The sequence below is a fragment of the Camellia sinensis genome, chromosome 14 (genome assembly GCF_055761805.1).
Source record: "Camellia sinensis isolate YWXY chromosome 14, ASM5576180v1, whole genome shotgun sequence".
In the NCBI taxonomy this organism is placed as follows: Eukaryota; Viridiplantae; Streptophyta; class Magnoliopsida; order Ericales; family Theaceae; genus Camellia; species Camellia sinensis.
The window spans coordinates 44,423,613-44,444,978 of NC_138974.1; positions in this window are offsets into that span (position 1 = coordinate 44,423,613).

Sequence of the window (21,366 nt, forward strand, 5' to 3'; positions counted from 1 at the left end):
AGAATGGCTGCTGTTTTTCTTTGTAAGCTTCTTCTGATGAGATCTGATCTTCTTGACCTGACTTTCCTGGCCTCTTGTTCGAGGGCTGCTTCAAATCCGGCCACACAGGCCTCACATCATAGTTGACTGTTGAACCTTCTGAATTCAAGTTTCAAGGTTTGGAAGCAAAGGGGTTGAGTCTCGAGGCTGAGAGCGATCCTAGGCTGCACAATCTCAGGAGCGATTCCACACAGGTCCTCGCAGGACCGCGCAAAACATTTCTGAAATCTTTTAAGAAAGCGACCAGTCGCTCGCGCTGAAGACAGTGTAGAACCAATCTGGATCAAGCCAGGATCCTTCTCAGTACTCACGCTAACAAGCATGATTCCATTCGTTAAAGGCTTAGCACGCCTCTCTTTCTCTCAAATGATCAAATTTTTGCAAAACCCGAGGAATTCCTTCCTCTTCGTTTTCACCACAGTGTTTAAAAAGTTTTGAAAAACTTAGGTCAATGCAATGATTCTAGGGCACAAGAGAGCAGGTGGAATGCACTGCCATTTCATTCAAACTTTCTGGCACAATTGGCACATGGCAGAAGCGAACACAGAAGTGCAAAAATTGCTGCTGTTCATTCAAATCTTTTGGTACAACTGGCTCCCTGGCAGAAACAGACTCAAAACAAAACGAAAAAGACAGACACAAAACAAAATGGTGATGCCCGAGGTAACATCCCCCGGAATCACCCGACTCCTATACAACAGGACTGACTTGATACAACAAGATAGACCCAAAACAAAAAGAGACTGACTCAAAACAAAAAGACAGACTCAAAATAAAACAACAAGACTGACCCAATACCCAAGTCAGAACGCAAAATTAATAACACTTGTACATTGCTCAAAACAGTGCATGCCATCCACCACAGCTGGAATAATCTGAATGCCATCCGCAGGTGGTTCATTCCTCGATCACATCACATCATCTCCCCACAAATTCACTGATCATGCCGATAGACTTTGCTGGACTGGCGTGGGGATGACCCTATTGTCAAACAGATCTTGTACATCATGGCGCAGAAGAAAGCAACTGTCAGTGTCATGACCGGTTTGTTGATGGTACGCACAGTACCTAGTATGGTCATGCCTTGGAGGGAGAGGATCAGGTAAAGGCCGTTGTTCCAATGGTTTCAGATGTCCTTTCCGGATTAGGGCCTCTAGAGATTTTGACAAAGGCATATAAAGCAGGGTGAAAACCCTCTTGACTCGAGGTGGATATTTGGTTCCTTGTGAGCTACTTCCGGACGCACCGGTGAATGGGGTAGCTGTTTTTGATACGGTGGTAACCACCATGCCCACATCAGAAGATCTTGCAGTTGCATCACCACTGGTGGTCGCATTCGAACTGCGGGAAAACGCCCTCCTGGGCTGCTCCTTCTCCTGGTCAAAGAGGCCCTGCTTCATAGCATCCTCGATCTGCACTCCCATCTCGTGTAAATCTGAGAAAGTAGGGAAGGGGATCACGATCATTTTTTGCATTAGCTTGGGCTGGAGATTGCCCACAATCATCCGAATTTGATCTTTGTCCATTGGCCTAATGGTCATCATTGAGGCTTTGGCTCTCCAGCAGGTCACGATTTCTGAGAAGCTCTCCTTCGGCTCCTGCCTCATCGTCTCAAGATCACGGGTCGTAATCTCGATTTGGGTATTGTATGAATATTGTGCGATGAAGGCCTCGGCCATCTCCTCCCAGCTTTGTTTCACTGAATCCACCAATTTGGCATACCAGGTGACTGCAATACCCGACAGGGTCCTGCCAAAAAGGGAGAGCTTCTGTAATCTTGTCAAACCCATCGGGCGCAAAACATCTGAAAACAAGCTCAAGTGGACCATGGGATCTCCTGACCCGTCAAAACGGTCGATGTGAGGCATCTTGAACCTGTCCGGCAGAGTTACAGCTGCGTCGGTGTAGCCGTCCTCAATGCCCGGGATGGACTTTACCCCCTGGGATTTCTTGAACAGCTTTTCAAGCTTGCTCAACTTCAACGCTGTGGGGTCAACCTCGAACTCGGAGGGAGAGTCCGGTAGATTGGTAGGTGTTTTGGATAGTTGAGGTAAAATTGGGGGCAGAGCCGGCCCTACCGGAATGTTCGTACCTTCCTGGACATTTGGCGTCTCCCCAGGTGCTGGAACTCCTGCTGGGGGAGGAACTTGTTGTGAAGCGGACGTGTCGCTTTGCTGTTGCAGCTTGGTGATGAGCTCGGCTTGCTGGGCCATGATTGCAGCCTGCCGTTTGGCAAATTCCTCCTGACGGGCAGCATCCTGCTGCATGAGTTTCATACTCTCTTGCATCTGGCGCATCATTGCCTCCATCTCTGATGTGTTTGGCTGATCCATCTGACTGGTTGGTATCTATCCCTGCAGTAGAAATTGAGACCTCAGCCTGACTGTTCACTGGTGGGGTGGATAAGGGCCGCTGACCTGGTAACTGCTGAACCGGTGATTTGTGCCCGACTAGCCCTTTTACCCTGCCTCTGGCAAAGGAACACTGATTTCCCTTGAATTGAGTCTCTGACCTGACAAAGTCTATCAGCACAAGTTCAATGAACCTCGGGGATATCGGAGCCTTCTGAAGCTATGGTTCCCAGACTACCTAGCAAAAGAGAAAACAGACAGCATCTTAGCCTGATTCCATCTGAACAGATACGCGCATAGTTGAATGAGTGTGCCCTCTACTGAATTCTGCCCCAAAATTCTGCCCCAAATCTGAGTCTGATACCCACAGGTAAAGCTGACTCCCAAATACTGATAATAATGCCCGCAGGCCTGATGCCCAGACTTGCAAACTGATACATGCATTCCTGTAGAGACGCACTCTAAAGCACATAGCAGACAAGTGAGAGCCAAAACACCCCTATGAAGGGGTAGGGTTTCCCTGTCCTATTTTGTCAGGAGCTAGGGTTTCACTACGCACACAGCGGTTTTCAAACAACCTATAAACGGGTAAGCAACCTGTCCTAGTTTGGAATGGTCACTATGGATCCGAATATGCACTAGGTCGAATGGTCAAAAAGGGTGCCCCGGTAAAACCGGGGTTTGTGTTCCCATACTGGCAGAGCCTACAACCGGTCAGCCTTATGGTCATGCCTTGACAAGACAAGCCTCCGGCAAACCGTTCAGGAATAGCAGATGGCAAACACGGTGTCCTAGGTGCACCAGTGCAAATGCAATGCAAAGAAACACACAAGTGTAGTCAAAAACAGATATCAAGAGTTCGAGTCAAGCTCTCTAAATCCCCAGCAGAGTCGCCAGAAACTGTAACAAGCCCGCGGGGGACCTCGCTACAGCTCGGACTTGACTTCGTAGTCACGGTTCTAAGTCTGAACCAAAGAGTCCAAATCCGGCAAATCGTTTTAAGAAAACGGATTTTTAAAAGAAGTGCCAAACATGGACTGCTTTGCCAGATATAGAGTTGCCACCTAAATATTTTATTTTGGGAAATTTAGGAAACCCTGACTCGGTGCCAAAAGGCCACGTGTCCGTCATCACCAAAGTTGCCTCGGCTCGGGAACTTGGGTACGATTAAGGAAGGTCACTTCGTGAGCACCCCCGCTCGCCCGATCAAAGATCGGCCTCTACTAACCATGATATCTATTTTTGAAAACATTGTGTGTTCTTATTCCGGTTATTAGCCTAGGTTACTATGTGATGCGCACAGCATACAAGTATAGACTGGATCGCCTGAATTGGAACAAAACATTTCATGTTTGTTTTTGAAAATGGTTTGATGATGCTACCCTCAGGTAGGCTTAAAATGTAGATTTTGCCACCCGCAGGTGGGCTTAGAAAAGATGGTTTTGCCACTATCTAGTGGGCTTAAAACAAACAGTTGATGATTTATTCCAATCCAAGTAACCCAACCTTCACCCACAGGCATTCAGGCAGTTATATCATATTGGCAATTAGCCTCATGGTAAGCATGCTATTATAGCAGTCACTTACACGCATGCAAGGATGCTAAAGCATAAAACTTATCGAGTACTCCAAGCCAAAATGGAAATCAAATTAGAAATCATGCATGGCCCTAAGTATACAGAAATGCCTAATGCAACACATGCAAAAATGCAACTATGGCAGGCTCGGCTATTCTAAACATGGCATATGGAGTGCTACAACTAACATGTATTCAATTTGAAATTGAAAGTACAATGCAGTTAGTATGGTGCGCCGAGCCCGGTGCATGCAATACAGATGAATGATGCAAACATGCTGTCATACTGTATGCTAATTGAAATATGCCCTAATCTAACCATCATAAGCAGGTAAATAAAAGGGAGAAAGACGTGGGGTTGGAAGACATACAACACACACACGCACACTTATTACAATTATGCCCTCGCACAGAGGGTCCGAATAAATAATACAGTCCCAAATAAAAGAATATTACAGTCCAAATATTACAGTCCGAATAATGTACAGATTCTTAATTAATTAATAAATTAACTAAGAAAGCAAGTAAAACTGGCGTGCAAGCCCGGGACTGCCTTGCTTCTGATGGATGATGCATGTCCGGGTTGTCTTGCGCGGAAATCCACCGGGATGCCCCAATTAGCCTCTGTTTAGCAGTTATTCTTGGAAAGCGCGCCAAACTCCGGAAGTTTGCTGATTCTTCATTTGCTGCAACAGAGAGCAGGAAAGGAGCATAGCAATGTATTTTCATAGATATATGCATGTCTCGATCCTCGTGCCACCAATCACGCATATCGATGCATGATGGCCGAGGGGTCGAAATGTGCAACTCAATATAGAATGAATGCACGTGTAAACACAACAAGAACCTAACTCCATCATGGGTAATCCGGAGTGTCGGTGACTGGGGATGGAGACACGTTCCGTCACTTGGAGTACGAAACGTATCTCGTTTCCCGTGCCCGGGCTAACTCCTATCCTGAACACGATGCAATATGCATGATATGCATGAATGCAACTAAGATATAGCCTAGCATGCACAATGCTATGAAAATGAGATGTCTCGAAATGCATGCACACGGGCACGCAAACCGAGGAAATACATAAATGCGATCTAAGATACAACCTAGTATGCACAATGCTATGAAAATGAGATGCCTCGAAATGCGTGCACATGGGCACACAAACCGAGGCAATGACATACGCAATGCAAATGACATGGAAATAGGATATGGGCTTACACTAACATGAGAGTGTAACCGCTTGAACACTCGGTGATTATCCATGTTTGTGTTCGTTTGGAGTTCCCGGAAGTCTCGGCTCGCGCGCCTTGCTTCAGGATCCCCGAACTCGACCGTTTAGTGTCTGGTTTTGCACCAAACACTTTTGTTTTGCCCTTGAGAGGTAGGGTAGGGCTTGTAGACCATCCCCACCCATCACCGGCAGTGGCTAGAGGCCACCGGCTGGTGTTTGCTGCCACCGGCAATGTTTATTGCCGGCCGGCACTATTTGTTGCCGGTCAGCATTATTTTGTGCCGGCCGGCACTCCTTTTGGCCAAGATGGCATTTTTGGCCGGCCGATTGCTGTTCATCTGCTTTTGCAGATATTTTTGGACAGCTGTCTTACTTTTGCATCCCTCCATACACGTGTATGGAGGGATCTCCCTCTTGTAAAGCTTGTCTTGTAAGCTTTACAAGACATATAGAGAGAGGCTTGTCTCTTGGCTTGAGAGGTTAGACACTTAGGATATTTTGAGAGCAAAAAACAGCCATTGTTGAGCTCTTGTTCTAGGGTTTGAGTTACATACATTTTCTATCTCTCTTTCCCTCTCTTTTGTTCACTAGGTGCTTTGTGTCTTACTATTGCACACAAACACCTAGTGTTTCACCTTCCTCTTGGAGCTGAGGTTCTAAAGGGTTTGTTTTGAAGTTTTGGTGTTAGATTCAAGCTAAAGGAGGCCATTGGAGCACCACTTGTAAAGGGGTCATCAAGGGTGAGAATCTAGTCCCATTTTCCCCCATTTTTGCATTGATTTTATACCTTTCTTAGAGATGTTTTTGTGCTTATTGTATAACATAAAAAAGTTCTGTTTTTAGGCCCTTTTTATTGTTTATTAAGAGTGTTTTGTTGTTTGAGGGTTGTTGACCACCCTTAGGCCTTAAAAGGCCTTATTTTGAGCCATTTTGTGCTAGCTCCGGGATTTTGGTGTTGGGGTCTCTTCACCACTGAAATCTTGAGGGATTTCAGTGGTGAAGATGATGCCTTGAAGTCCCAAGAAGGAGAGGGCCACCCCCTCTCCTTGTTGTCCTTGAAAAGGGCATATTTTGGCCTCTTAAGGAAGCCTATGCTTGAGTGTGTGTTGAGCATGTTTAGGATGTTTTTCATGCTTATATATCCATAATATAACATGATTTCAAGTTGGTTTTGGAACTCCATGCATGCTTAGCATAGTTGCCATGTAATGCCTTGTTTATGCCTTAATATGCCTTAGGTTGTTAGTCTTTGTTGGAGCATGTTTTAGGCTTAGTCTTGTGAAGATTATGTCCATATTTTGCCATGTTTTAGGTCTGTCCATAAGTGTTTGGGTTGATTTTGGCATGCTTGATATAGCTCCTTTGTATTTAGGCTTGTTGGCCTTGAGCATGTGCATGTGTAGCATGCCATCTTTGCATTGTTTTGGTGATTTGGGATCATTCTACATGCCATTTCAGTCCCATTTCCATGCTTGTTTGATTGCCTTGTATGCCTCTTTAATGCTTTGGAAGCTTGTGTAGCGATGCTCCATGTTTTGGTGTTTATGCATGCCTTTGTTTTTGAGTCACTTAGATGCCATCTAAGTAGTCCTTTAGCTTTGTTTTAACATGCTAAACCTCTGATTTTGGTCCTTCCTTTCATGCCATGTTTGGTCTTGTTAAGTGTAGTTCAATGCCTCGTTGATTCGCTTTGAACACTTAGGCCATTTGGTGCATGCTTGGCTTGATTTGTTGCTTGGTTTGGCACCACGTATTAGCATGATTTCAAAGCTTATAATGCATGCTAATTGTTCATGTTTGTCCCTTTCAAGTGTGCTTGAATGTTGCTTGATTTGTGCTTAAGTGTTGGTCCTTATGTGCATGTGTGTGTGTATGCCATTTAGCCCTCACTTTTTAGCACTTTGGCCACTGTTTTAGGCCTTATTAGAGCTGCCTAATTCATGTATAAGACCATCTTTCCATCTATTTGCATTGCCATATGTATGCTTGCACGATTGCATAAGTTCATTGCCATGCCATGTTGCATCCTTAGCTTGTATGCCTAGGTTGCATTGCATCTTGCATGCATTCCTTGTCCCTTGACTTGGGTGATAGGGATTGGGAGTTTTGTTTGATTGGCTTGCATACATTTGAAATCAAAGTTGCATACTTGGTTCTTTGGGCCATCACGCATGGAAATGCGTGATTGGTGGCCCGAGAATCGAGGCACATGCCCCTTTGAGTCGCAAACATGATAAGGGACATGATTATTGCATACATGCCTTGAATTGTGCTGCCATGCTTTGCCTTGCCCTCTGTTGCTGTCAGTTGCAGGTTCTGCAGGAATACTCTGCCGACCGGCAGTGTAAGGTGCCGGCCGGCAACAATTTCTTTGCCGACAGCTTCAATTTTGTGCCGATGGCCATACCACACTGCCAGTGGCAATTTCATTCAGCCGGTGGTGATCCTCTCTGTCCAAGGGAGCAGTCCTGAGGTTTTGACAGCCTCCAGAGGAGTGAAGGAAGGAAAACAGAGGCAGCTTGCGCATGGCGGCGCGCTTCTCGAGGCGTTTTACTGTTTTTCTTAGTCTATTTAATTTGTTAATTAAATTAGGCAATTTGTAATATTAATTAGCTTGCGTAGTTAATTAATTTGTAATATTTATTTGGTCCCTCCGAGCGAGGGCAAAATCTGTAATAAGTGTGTGTGGGTGGTGTGTATGTCTTCCAACCTCACTTCTTTCTTCCCTTTTATTTACCTGCTTACGATGGTAGGTTAGGGCACGTTTAATTTAGCATACCTTATGCTACGCATGCGTGCATCCATGCATTTGTATTACATGCATTAGGCTCGGTACATCACGCTAACTGCATTTGTACTTCAAATTCTAAACTGAATATGTGATAGTTGTGCATTCTCACATGCCATGTTTAGGATAGCCGAGCCTATTCTAGCAACACTTTGTATGCGATGCATTAGGCACTTAACATGGACTTGGATCATGCATGTTTGCTAACAAGTTCTTTGTTTTGGCACGGAGTACGATGTAAGTATTTCCGCTTTAACATATCGCATGAGTGTGAATGTTGCCATGACAGCATGCTTAACATGTGGCTAGATGCTTATGTGTTAAACTGTTTTGAATGCCTGTGGGTGAAGGTTGGATTGTTTGAGTTGGAAAAACTCGTTGAAATCCGTATTTTAGCCTACTTGCGAGTAGCAAATTCCAAAGCATTTTCAAACTGAACGGATATGCAATGTTTATTTCCAAATTAGGCAATCTAGTCTATACTTGTTTGCTGCGCGCATAACATAGTAATTCTAGGCTAATAAATGGAATAAGAACACATAGCGTTTTCAAAATCGGATATCATGGTTAGTAGAGGCCGGTCTTCGGACCGGGCGAAAGGTGGTGCTCATAGCTGACCTTCCCCGATCGTACCCAAGCTCCCGAGCCGAGACAACTCCGGTGATGACGGACATGTGGCCTTCGGCACCGAGTCAGGGTTTCCTAAATTCTCCCATAAAAAATATTTAGGTGGCGACTCTGTATCTGGCAAAGCAGTCCATGTTTGGCACTACTTTTTCAAAAATCTGTTTCTCAAAACGATTTGCCAGATTTGGACTCTTTGGTTCAGATTAAGAACCGTGACACAAATCGAGTCTGAACTGTAGTAGCGTGAGGCCCTCCGCGGGCGCGTGCTACAATATGCAAGCATGCTAATGGATTTTCAGCAATGAAATGTGGGGGAAAACAGCCCCGAAGTGAGGCGAAAACACACCCGATGCATGGAATAGTCCCGAAGCATGAATTTTGGGACCCGAAATGGCCTATAGCTATACCAAACATGCACAATATGGATATGAAATGAATAGACAGAAGCAAGGCAGCCCCAAAATTAGCATTTTACTAGTACAAAGTATGGCCAAACAGCAAGCAAAGATAGGGCAACAATGGCATGCAAAAATGGCCCTAAACATGAGGTTATGAAGCAAGTGGTATATGTAAAACCCAAAATGAAAAATTCCCTTCTACAACATTGAAGAGGAACCAAAAATAAGCATATTTACAGAACTGTAAAAAACCCAAAAACAAACATAGACATGGCTAAGCTTTTATGCAAGAAAAAGGGCCAAAAGGTGGCCAAAGAGGCAAGTGGTATATGCACAGCCCAAACTGAAAAATTTCCTTCTACAACATTGAAGAGGGACAAAAAATAAGCATATTTACAGAACTGTAAAAAACCCAAAAACAAACATAGACATGGCTAAGCTTTTATGCAAGAAAAAGGGCCAAAAGGTGGCCAAAGAGGCAAGTGGTATATGCACAGCCCAAACTGAACAATTCCCTTCTACAACATTGAAGAGGGACCAAAAATAAGCATATTTACAGAACTATAAAAACTCCAAAACAGTATACAAACATGCTAGAAATGCAATGCAAAATGAGGCTCAAAAGAGGCTATAACACAAAGTATGCAAAGCATTCACAAAACAGTCAAAGACCCTTAATGAAACATGTTAAGAAGGTCAAAATAAGACTATTTCTAGGCCTGTAAAAAGACCAAAAATAGAAGCATGATAGGCTGCCAAAGCATGCAAAAATGGGGACCAAAAGAGAGATATAACATGAAGTGACATATGGAGGTCCCAAACAGTGATGAGCCCTTCTTCAATGTTGAAGAGGGGCTCAAAATAAGCCTATTTACAGAACTGTAAAATGCCCAAAAATGGAAGCATAATGGGTTTCCAAAGCATGCAAGAAAATTGACATACAAGGGGATATTGAAGCAAGTGCAATATGGGGGCCTCAAACAGGGTTGAGCCCTTAATGAAACAAGAAAATGAGCTTAAAAGAAGGCCACTTCCAGTTTTGGTCGGAGCTCAACTCAGCAAGCATGTATGGCTTAAAGATGGTGCCAAAATGAGCTAGAAAAGAGGGCAATTGGACTTACCTTTGAAGACCAACACTTTTGTTGCTTCTTGGACCAGGTTTGGTGACTCTAAGCTTCTGGAATCCCCTCCTTTGCTGCTGGAATGGAGTGGTGATGGTAGAGCTTGAAGATGATGAAGAAATGGAGCCCAAAACTTGAAGGAAATGGGGTGATATGTATCTATCTCCTCCAAGCAACTCTTGTAACCCTTTCTCTAGAGTTGGGAGGCTCTCTATATGGATAAGAGATGGAGAGAAGAGTCTAGCCAAAGTGGAGGGAAAATGATGCCTTTTTTCCCTCCAAAAGGGTCCCCCGGATGTAGATATTTTTGGGGGAAAACCAAGGCACAGCTGGAATGTACTCAACCTGAAGAAGCATGCCGGCCTGACATTTTGGCTGCAGGTGGCCGGCCAGCCACTTCCCCTAGCCGGACGGCTAGGTTAAAGGAAAAAAGTGGCCGGCCGGCCAGAAAAAGTGGCCGGACACCCCCTAGGATGAAGCCCCAGAAGTTATCTTTCCAATGGCGCAAACCTTGCATTAAAAGTCCTCCTGTAGAAAAAGTTATGCCCTTTTCCGTGAAGCCGCGCAGATTCGGTCCAAGCGGACTTCAACCAACCACATCTCTCCCCCCCGGACTTGGACTTGGGATATTCTTGAGTGAAAAATGAAGCCCTGGAAGTAATCTTTCCAATGGTGGTGGCCTCACATCTTAATTCCTCTTGTGCAAAGAGTTACGCTCGTTTCGGTGAAGCCGCGCAGATTTTTCTCCTTCCCGGATTCATGCTGAACCACTTTTGACCAAAAAGAAGTTGGCTTTTCAGCAAAATTGCTGGCCTCCCACCCTCCTACAAGCTTTCTAACAGTGAAAATAAGGTCTCCACCAAAAATGAGCCCAAACCGATGCAAAATGAAGGTTCGGGGGCCAAAACGCGCAGCTCGAGGCCCCGAAAACTGGCTGTTAGGCACCGGGAGTGGTGTTCGACCACGAAGTGGGTCTCTCAGACCTCAGTGTCCCTCAAAAGGGAGCAAATAAGAAGTATGCCAAAAACCGGAGCAATAGGAGATGGTTAAGCGGTCCCGAACCGAGGCACACGGCCTGACGGCTCCGAAAACCGGGAACCGAACTCCGAAATAGGCAAAATGGCCCGCGGCCACAAAATGTAGCCCACGGCCACTAAGAGATGGTCTACAGGACCTTTTCCTCCCCTCAGGAAAAGAAACAGAGAAAACCGAGTCTGGTTCACAAACCGAGGCAAGGCACAGAAGAGGGTTCGGAAGTCCGGAGGCAGGGCTCGCAGCCAGGACTCTGTAACTTCTGAACGAGCATGATATGCAAAATCACCGAGTGCTCAACTGGTGACGTCTGAGTCTTAAGGTCGGTCAAAAATGGGGTGTCTACACTTTGTTTAGTAAGTTGCTGCTTCGTTTTTGTACTTAAGTAGTTAATGCGCTTAACAATTCAATTTGTGTTGTAATAATTTAATTAGTTAACTTGTTAGTTAATTAGTTTTGTGATGTAATAATTAGTTTAATTAGTTTAGATTAGCTAGTTAGCTTATTATTCGGACCCTCCGTCGAGAGGGCGAATTTTGTAATAAGCGTGCGTGTGTGTGATGCATGTCTTCCAACCCCTATTTCTTTCTCCCTTTTACTTAACCGCTTATGATGGTTAGTTTTAGGGCATATTTCATTAGCATACTTATGCTTCGCATGTGTGCATCCATTCATCTGTATTGCATGCACTGGGCTCGGCGCATCATACTAACTGCATTGTATTTCAATACATTTACTTGAATACGTGTTCAACAGCATGTTATCAAGTTGCATTTCATATGCCATCTTAGAATAGCCGAGCCTATTTTCGTTACATTTTTGCATGTGTTGCATTAGCCATCTTAACATGAACTAGGATCATGCATGATTTCTAACTAGTTCTCTGTTTTGGCTCGGAGTACACTGTGAGTGTTTACGTTTTAGCATACTGCATGAGATGTGTTTGTTGCCATGTTAGCATGCTTGCCATGAGGCTAACTGCATAAGTGATTAACTGCTTGAATGCCTGTGGGCGAAGGTTGGATTGCTTGAATTGGAACAATTCATCGAAATGCGAGTTTTAAGCCCACTTGAAGTGGCAAATCATGCTGTTTTCTAAGCCCACTTGAGGGTGGCAAAATCCGCGTCTTAGCCTACTTGCGAGTAGCAACTTCAAATCATTTTAGAAAAACAAACATGAGATGTTTTGTTCCAAATTGAGTGATCTAGTCTATACTTGTATGTTGTGCGCATCACCTAGTAAATCTAGCTAATAAAACCGGAATAAGAGCACATGTGTTTTCAAAAAACAACATATCATGTTAGTAAAGGCCGATCTTTGGTCGGGCGAGCAGGGGTGCTCATTGCATGACCTTCCCCTCTCGTACCTACGTTCCCGAGCCGAGGCAACTTTGGTGATGACAGACACGTGGCCTTAGGCACGAGTCAGGATTTCCTAAATTTCCCAAAACAAAATATTTAGGTGGCGACCCTGAAATCTAGGAAAGCAGTCCATGTTTGACACTTCTTGATTAAAATCGATTTTTCAAAACGATTTGCTGGATTTGGACTTTTTGGTGATTTATCAGTCTTACATTGCACTTTGTGAGATTAGATTCAGAACCCTGACAGGAGTCTGAACTGTAGTAGCTAGAACCACAATTCGCGCCCTCGAGCACAAAGCGGAATTCGGGCGGTCTACAGGTGGTAAGCTTGCTCAAAGGTTGCTTGCACAAGAAGAAGGAGCTCTCAAGAAGGTGTATAAGCTTTTTAGAAATTCTTCAACCCTCAAAACAGAGATATAATTTCGTTTTTATAGAATTTGAGCAAGAGGGGTCATAAATATCTTTAAAAATGGATAGTTGGTGGGCACCTGCCTAGAATAGTGTTTCTCACTCCTAAGGCCCGGTCGACCATCAATAGCCACGGCCGGCCCTCATTGAGGCATTGTTGGGTCTCAAAGGGATCCCATATTTCCCTGCCTCAAACTCAGCACAGGGTGGTACAATGTGTAAAAATGGATTCCTGGGGTATAATCAGTGGGAATATGGAAGGTTTGGAATTGTTTCGGAGCTTAAACATAGCCCCTTTGTTGAGACCTCGAACTACGCACAACACCACTTTCATCATCGAGTGTGCCGGGCAAAGCGGTCGAGCCTTTCGGGCGGTCAAAAATGGGGTGTCTACAGTAGGTCACTCGCCAAAAAGGATCACTGCACGACTGAATCTCTATGAGTACTAGTAGTGTAACGATATGTTATGCTTATATGTATGTTTATGTGTTGTGCCATGTTTTATACAAGTTATGTTTTATTAGAGATGATTGAGCATTTATTTGCAGCGATTTATGAAATGGGCCCGAGGCCGTTCTGTATTTATTGGGCCCGAGGCCATTCTATATTTATTGGGCCTGAGGTCATTCTGTTAATAAGTTGGGCCTGAGGCCGTTCTGTTATTATGTTGGGCTTGAGACCGTTCTGCATTATGTTGGGCCCAAGGCTGTTTCGTCTTATGTAGGCCCGAGGCCATTCTGGAATGTGATTGTGAGTAAATATGGAAACATTATGTATTATTCCAAACACATGCTTACTCACTTTAACCTCATTACATTATTCTTACTCACTAAGCCTTGTTCACTCCGCATTTATATATGTTTATGTAGGTGATCAGCTTGGAGGCCAGCCTTAGGTCAACTTCAGGCGTCTTTATTGGACCTGTTTTGTTAAGCCTCCAAAGTTGGAGCCTTTTGTCTTTTGAGGAGTCCTTTTAATGCGACATTTTTTTTGTTAAGTCCTTGGTGACTTTTGTTAAACATTTTATGACTATGAAATTTTTGGGCTATGACTCTTTGTACGTACCGACATGGCTTGGTCTTGTATCCATATGAACTGTACAGGTGGACTTCTCCATCTATGATAAGATGTGTAATGATCCTAGCATATATGCATTACTCAATGGACGTTCTATCATTTATTTTCTTCCAATTTAGGCCTCATTTTTGGATAAAATGTGTTTGAAAATTTTGTTTTTGAGGTCGGAGTACAGGTCGTCATGGCCTAAACTTTTAGGGGCCGGTTTGGGTCCTGACAAAAGGGAACGACGAAGAAGGACGACAAAGGAGAAGGAAAGGGTGAACTTTGCGTTCAGGCTTCTAGCACTAAACATATTTACTTTGTTCGACTGTACACTATTGAACAAAATAAATTTGTTCGGTTATGAAAATCCGAACAATAATGACAAAAAATAGGTTGAATATTTGTTTTTATGTAAAAAAAAGATACAAAAATCAATAATTGTACTTTTATATTTATGTGAATACTTACATCATCTTTGATGGATTGCTTCAAAAAACTGTTTTGATTATTACTTTCATTCATTGTTTGATTTTGTTCAAACTTTCTTTTATTTGCAAAAAACAATATAATAAAAACTAATGATTTTAACGATAATTGTGAGTTTTGGTGAGATTGATTGGAGTTTTGGAGTGAGGAGGAAGAAGAAGAAGAAGAAGAAGAAGAAGAAGAAGAAGAAGAAGAAGAAGAAGAATAAGAAATAATTAAAACTTGGGGGAAAAAAAAAGAAGATGAGATTTAAATAGGAAGAATATGTATAATTATTTAGGGTGTACCATAAAAAAATAATATTTTTTTTAAGGTAATATGTGTTGTCCTTCTTAGTAAATTTACATTAAGATATGACAGAAATTAAAATTTTAAAATTTGAATTAAGCGTACTGAGATAATTTTTGGATTCAAATAGAATGACCCATAGTCAACCCATAAACAAATATATACACACTCCAACCCAGCTTAGGCAACCCAATTTATTTATTTATATTGGGTAAATTACATTAGAAGATTAAAAAAAAAAATACACAAAGTCTAATAAATTTGATATAATTAAATTAATTTCTTTTAAAGTAAAAAATCCCTATTTAATTACTATTAAATCATATCATTGTATATTAATTTTCTATTTATATATCATCAGTCTAAATTTTATCTAAACTTTATGATGATATATGCTACGAAAAATGCATCCCTTTACAATCTACTACTTACCAAGATTGACATTTACAAAATCTGCCCTAGATCACAAGCAGGTCAGATTTCTACGGATAAGGGGTCACTACTGTGCGTGATGCACAACAGTAACTGTGGTGCCTCCATTTGAGGTGTATTATGGCCTTATTTTTATGATTCAAACTGTCCATTTTGTAGAGTTTGTTGAGTACTTTATGCCTACCAAAATCATATTAATCGAATATCAACAGCTATATGATCGATAACCAAAAAAATAAATAATAAGTTTTATTTTGAGAAATAACATAAATAATATGCAATTCGATCATATAGTTGTTGATATCCGATTAATAAGATTTTTGGTAGGCATGAAGTACTCAATAAACCCTACAAAATGGACGGTTTGGATCATAAAAATAAGGCCATAATACACCTCAAATGGAGGCACCACAGTCACTGCTGTGCTTCACGCACAACAGTGATCCCTTATCCGATTTCTACATTGAACGGTGGGCACATATTCCCACATTAGCCCTTTTGGTAACGTTATGGAAAGATGATTATAAATTATAACTTAACAGATTATAGATTATACCTGTGAACATAAGCTGTTAACCTATTTGGTGCAGCTATGAGATTATGGATCTAAGCAGCAGAGTAATGTTTGGTTGATAAGCTGTAAAATAACTTTTTGCTGTGTAATTGTCCATTTTGTCCTTATATGATATAAAAATGATTATTTTGTCATTTTTTCAATTTTAATTATTTCATTAATAAAAGTTAATATAATTAATATTATAAAAATTATTATTTCATTTTTTCATTATAAATTAATTAGTATTAATTAATGGCTTATTTTCATTTTTTCATTATAAATTATTATTTTTATTTTTTCATTATAAATCAATTAGTATAAAATTATTTCATTATAAATTAATTAGTGTCAATTAATGGCTTATTTTTATTTTTTCATTATAAATTATTATTTTCATTTTTTCACTATAAATCAATTAGTATAAAATTATTTCATTTTTTCATTATAAATTAATTTGTGTCAATTAATGGCTTAATTAGCATCAATTAATACTAAAATTATTAATTAGTATCAATTAATATAACATTTATTTCATTCATGGCTAAAATCCCTAATTATTATTATTACTTACATTGCTTGGTTACAGTTTTTCAAAAACACTTTTTAGAAAATTCTACTTTCTTGTTTTTTGTATTTTTTTTGTTTTTACTAAAATTTTTTAATATTTTAAGCAATTTTTTTTACTTTTTAGACATACCTAACATAAATATACCTAAAAAGTAAAAAATTTGTGAAAAAAATCTTAAAAATTCACTAAATACCAAAAAGACAAAAAAAAAAAGAAAAAAGAATTCAGTACATTTTTTTATTTTTATGTATTTATTAATTTTAAAAAATATTTTTTCACAATTTTTTTACTTTTTAGATACATCTAAGTAAGGTGCATCTAAAAAAATAAAAAAATGCTTAAAATTTTAAAAACATTCATTAAAAACAAAAAAACATGAAAACCAAAAACTCAATTTTCAAAAAACTTAATCCAAAAAACTCAAACCAAACACACTAATTAATTTTTTGATTAAAAAAACACTAAAAACCTCTACACAAAAAAAAAAAAAAAAAAAAATCACTGAAAACCCTAACTTCGGCAAGCATAACGACGACGAACTATCGTTAGGATTTGAGATTGCCTCGCACGACCGATCGCGATGGGAGATGAGGGAGGACGACGGAGGCACACAGAAAGGGAGAGAGAGAGAGAGAGAGACCAACAATATAAATTGCGATGACGATGTTGATTCAGATCGCGATGGCGACGAACCAATGCCGAAGAGAGAGAGAGAGATAGAGAGAGAACAGAGCGACGAACCAAGGCTTCGCGATGAACCAATGCTGGAGAGAGAGAGAACAAAGAACAGAGAATAGAGAGACAAAGAGAGAACAAAGCGATGAACCAAAGCCGGAGAGAGAGAGGCAGAGAGAGAACAGAGCAACGAACCAAGGGTTCAAGATGAATCAACACCAAAAAGAGAGAGAGAGAGAGACAGAGAGAGAACAGAGCGACGAACCAACGCCGCAGAGAGAGAGATAGAGAAAGAACAACTTGAAATCTTATCCAGAAATCGTTGCCGTAAATCGTCATCGAAAATCGCCTTTCATGCTCTTTCTCTCTCTTTCTCTCCGGATGTGAACAGTGTTTGATTGTCAGGTTTATATATTGGTATTTTGGTAATTTTTGAATTTTTGAAGAGGCATTTAAGTCATTTCGCCTTTCCACAACCAACTGCGCGCATAAGCTAAAAGAAAAAGCACCTTAAAGGCAGCTTACAACTTTTAGCTAAAAATCAATTAATTTAAGCTATAGTCTATCTCTCATAAGCTCACCTAAACACACCAAAATGGCTTATTTTAAGCCAAAAGCTGATTTAAGTTGAAATTAAATACTACCAAACAGGCACATTAAAGGCTTTATTTCCTGTACAAATAAACTAAGCTCAAAGTAGTCGTTGAAAAGAAAAATTATTGTAAATATTTTTGGAAAAATTATTTATAAGTCTTATTTGGAAGACTTTAGGTCTTGTTTGTCAATTATACATTTAAAAAAAAATAAATCAAAAAGTCACTATAAGTAATCATATCACTATCCACTTTTTTGCACATCTTTTCGTAAAAGCCAAAAAGTTACTAAAATAACATGGTCCCAAATGAGGCCTTAATGTGAAGTCCTATGAATATTCTTTTAGAGTTTGATGTTCTATTTAAATAAGAATGTATTGCATAAAGTTCTAAGAGTTGAAAATGAATGATATTAGTGTACTATTATACCCATAATTTGTTTCCATATTATACTTTATTTTCTCATTCATCATATCACGTTTGAAAAGGCTTTTAGGAAAGACAAGGCTACAGGCAACGGCAGTGCTAGTTTTTTTCGTCTTGATCGCAGGATTCCAATGCATTTTCAAAATGTTGCTTAAATGGATGTGGTTATGGTCGATGATATGATGAAGTTTGAGGGTTGTGTGTTGATTCATTCAACAGATTTCGACTCCAATCAATTGAGGGGAAGATGTATGTTTTTTTTTTTTCTTTTGTGGTTGTTGAATTGTGTTGCTATTTGTTGAAGTGTGGATTGTTCATCTTTAATAGGGTATTGAAAATCTATTACACTCATTGATACACACACTTTGGCCAATGTTTTGATTGAATGTGTGTATTTGACATTGTGATGGTTGATGCATTTTGATACATTTGATGTGTATTGTTAATTGAATGTCAAATGTGAACCACGTCGTAGGATGCCAATTGTATATTGGGATTTGGATGATCGTGTTACGATGCATGTTACATTTAGTGTGAAATGTTAATCCACATACATCATGTAGTAGATGACATTTGTGTGTTTGTTCAGTTGTATATGTGTTTGAATGCGTATCGTGTCTTTGTTATAATCAGTGTTTACATACATGTCACAGTACGTTGAGCAAAATTATTGGAGATTTGGGTTTGTAATTAATGTGGATTGAATCTCATCACTCGATGTTGAAGTTAGGCTGAGTTGGGGGTGATGGTAGTTCAATACATGAGTTGGGTTAGGATGTTACATTTTACATTTAGGAGGTTGCATTATTCATAATTCAATGATGGAGTATTGGAATGTCACATTGGGTTTGGGATGAGAAGCATATGAGGATGTCATAGGTTTGTGATGTTATATGTTACATTTATGCTGGGGTTGGGATGAGAAACATATGAGAATGCCATGTTAGGTTTGGGAATGTCACATTGGGTTTGGGATACTACATGTTACATTTATATTTTGAATTTCAAATTTCAATCATATAAATATGATCACAATTTATGATAACATTAGATTTTTCATATATGATATTGCCATTAATCAAGTTATTTTAAATTTTAGAAGGATATGGGAATGTCACGTTGGGTTTGGGATGTTACATGTTATATTTACGTTTTGAATTTCAAATTTTTGACCATATAGATATGATCACAATCTATGGTAACCACTACTAGAAAAGGGGCTTTTTGTAACTCATTATTTGACCGTCGCAAAAACTAATATTTACAATTGATAATTTTTTCTTTTATTTATTTTGCCCTTTTCTTATACCTATGCCTTAACCCTTTTCACTCTCACATTCCCCACTGATTTCCCACAAATCTAATTTTGCTTACTCGATCGTTTGAAGAAGCGACCATGGTCGTAATGAAGAATTTGATTTCGGTCGATCGTGAAATCTGATTTCGCTAGCTCGATCGTCTGAAGAAATTGCTTGTGATCGATTCTCAAGAATTGTGGGATTGCTTGTGATCAATTTCGCTCTATAGATCACCAACGGTATGAACTCTCTCTCTCTCTCTCTCTCTCTCTCTCTCTCAACTCAATGAGTCTCTTCGAATCATTCATTTAATCTAACTCTCTTTCTCATTGTAATTCGATCATTGTAATTCATTCTCACTGTAATTCATTCTCACTGTAATTCGATCATTCATTCTCATTGTATTTCATTCAATCATTTATAATGTCTACCTAAAATATGAGGATGCTTCTTGGTATTTGAAGGTGAATTCTAGTTTAGATCATGGAGCATGCTCCCTCAATTGTTTACTCTCTCTAGTTCTTTTAGGTCATGTCTTGAAGAGGGCTTCATTTCTAGGTTTTGTCTATTGCAATCCTTTTTCTTTTGTAACAAAGCTTATAAAGATTGTGCCGGAAGATTCACTGCAGGTTCTATTTTTTGCAGGTATAGGTTGTTTATGTTGTTTAATCGATTCTTCATCTGCAGCTGTCATAGAACTGATATGATCTTTTCTCTCCTTTCATAGTGTTTTATTAATTCTTATCCTTGGTTAGTGTGGATTCCATCTTATTTTCAAATACTGTTTTGCTTTATAACTTTGATGTTCGTGCCAAAGAACTTTTAGTAATAACCATAATCGTCGGACTCATAATACATGGATGTTTTAATTAGTGTTGCCATACAGTCCTTTTATTCTCATCTTCTTGAGAAGATATCCTGTCTGATGCACAATGAAATGAACTTGGTTCTAAACTCTTTTTCTTGGTACTCCCTTGACTTGGTTGATAGTTACATATTAGTTTCACAGAATTAGTTTCACAGAAAAGGTACACCTCAATTTCTTGAACTAATGACTTACGCATGCTATATGGCATTGTCTTTTCCTCCATCTTTCTTCTAATTTGAATTCTGTGCTTGACTTGTTTCTATGAAGAATCTACTGCTAAAATTAAGTCACGAGAATTGTCGTTTCTTCAAATTCTAGCTGATGCTTTGTCTTTGTTGGGATTCCTTTATAACTTATGCTATCATGAATCTGTTTTTGGAATCAGAGGGATTAATAAAGAGGCTGATCATCTACAAGATGTCCCTAATCCTTACATACAAATCAAAGGGATTAATAAAGAGGTTGTAGCTACTGCTGGTTCAACACTTAAGCTGGATGCACTACTACAAAAAAATAGCTTTAATAACATTTTTTTATAGCATTTTTTTTATTTATAAAATGCTATTAAATATGATGCATTTATAGCATCTACCAATAAAATGCTATAAAAAGTAAAACACATCATAACATTACATTTTTACCATATTTCATTTTAATTTTAATTACTTTCCATAAATGCTTAATTTTGAGATTCCATAACATTTTAAGATTGCTATCACTCACTTTAAAATAAAAAAATCCCAAAAAAATAGGCATTAAGCATTTCTGCACTTATCGGTACGAGCTATTTTTTCGAGACCCACTTCCTAATCAGTTTCCAAGCATTCAAGGAAACCTATTACGATTCGTTTTTTTCCATTCAAGGAAACCTCTTTTGATTCCATATTTTCAATCGACAATTATAATAATGTTCAATTTTTTTTTATTGATTCAAATTGATAGGTACTTATTTTTCTTCCAATTCTGCTATAGTAGTTATATATAAAATACATCTATTGAAGATGATGATGTATTGGCAAAAGGGAAAATTAAGGGCGTGTTTGGTTTGGTTTTGAGAGAGTTGTTTTTAAAAATTGTTTTGGGGAGAGAGTTTAGAATTTTTTTTGGTTTGTTTGGTTGTGTATTTTGAAAATAGTTTTGGAGTTTGGGAGTTTGGAATGATTTGATATTTTGTTGTA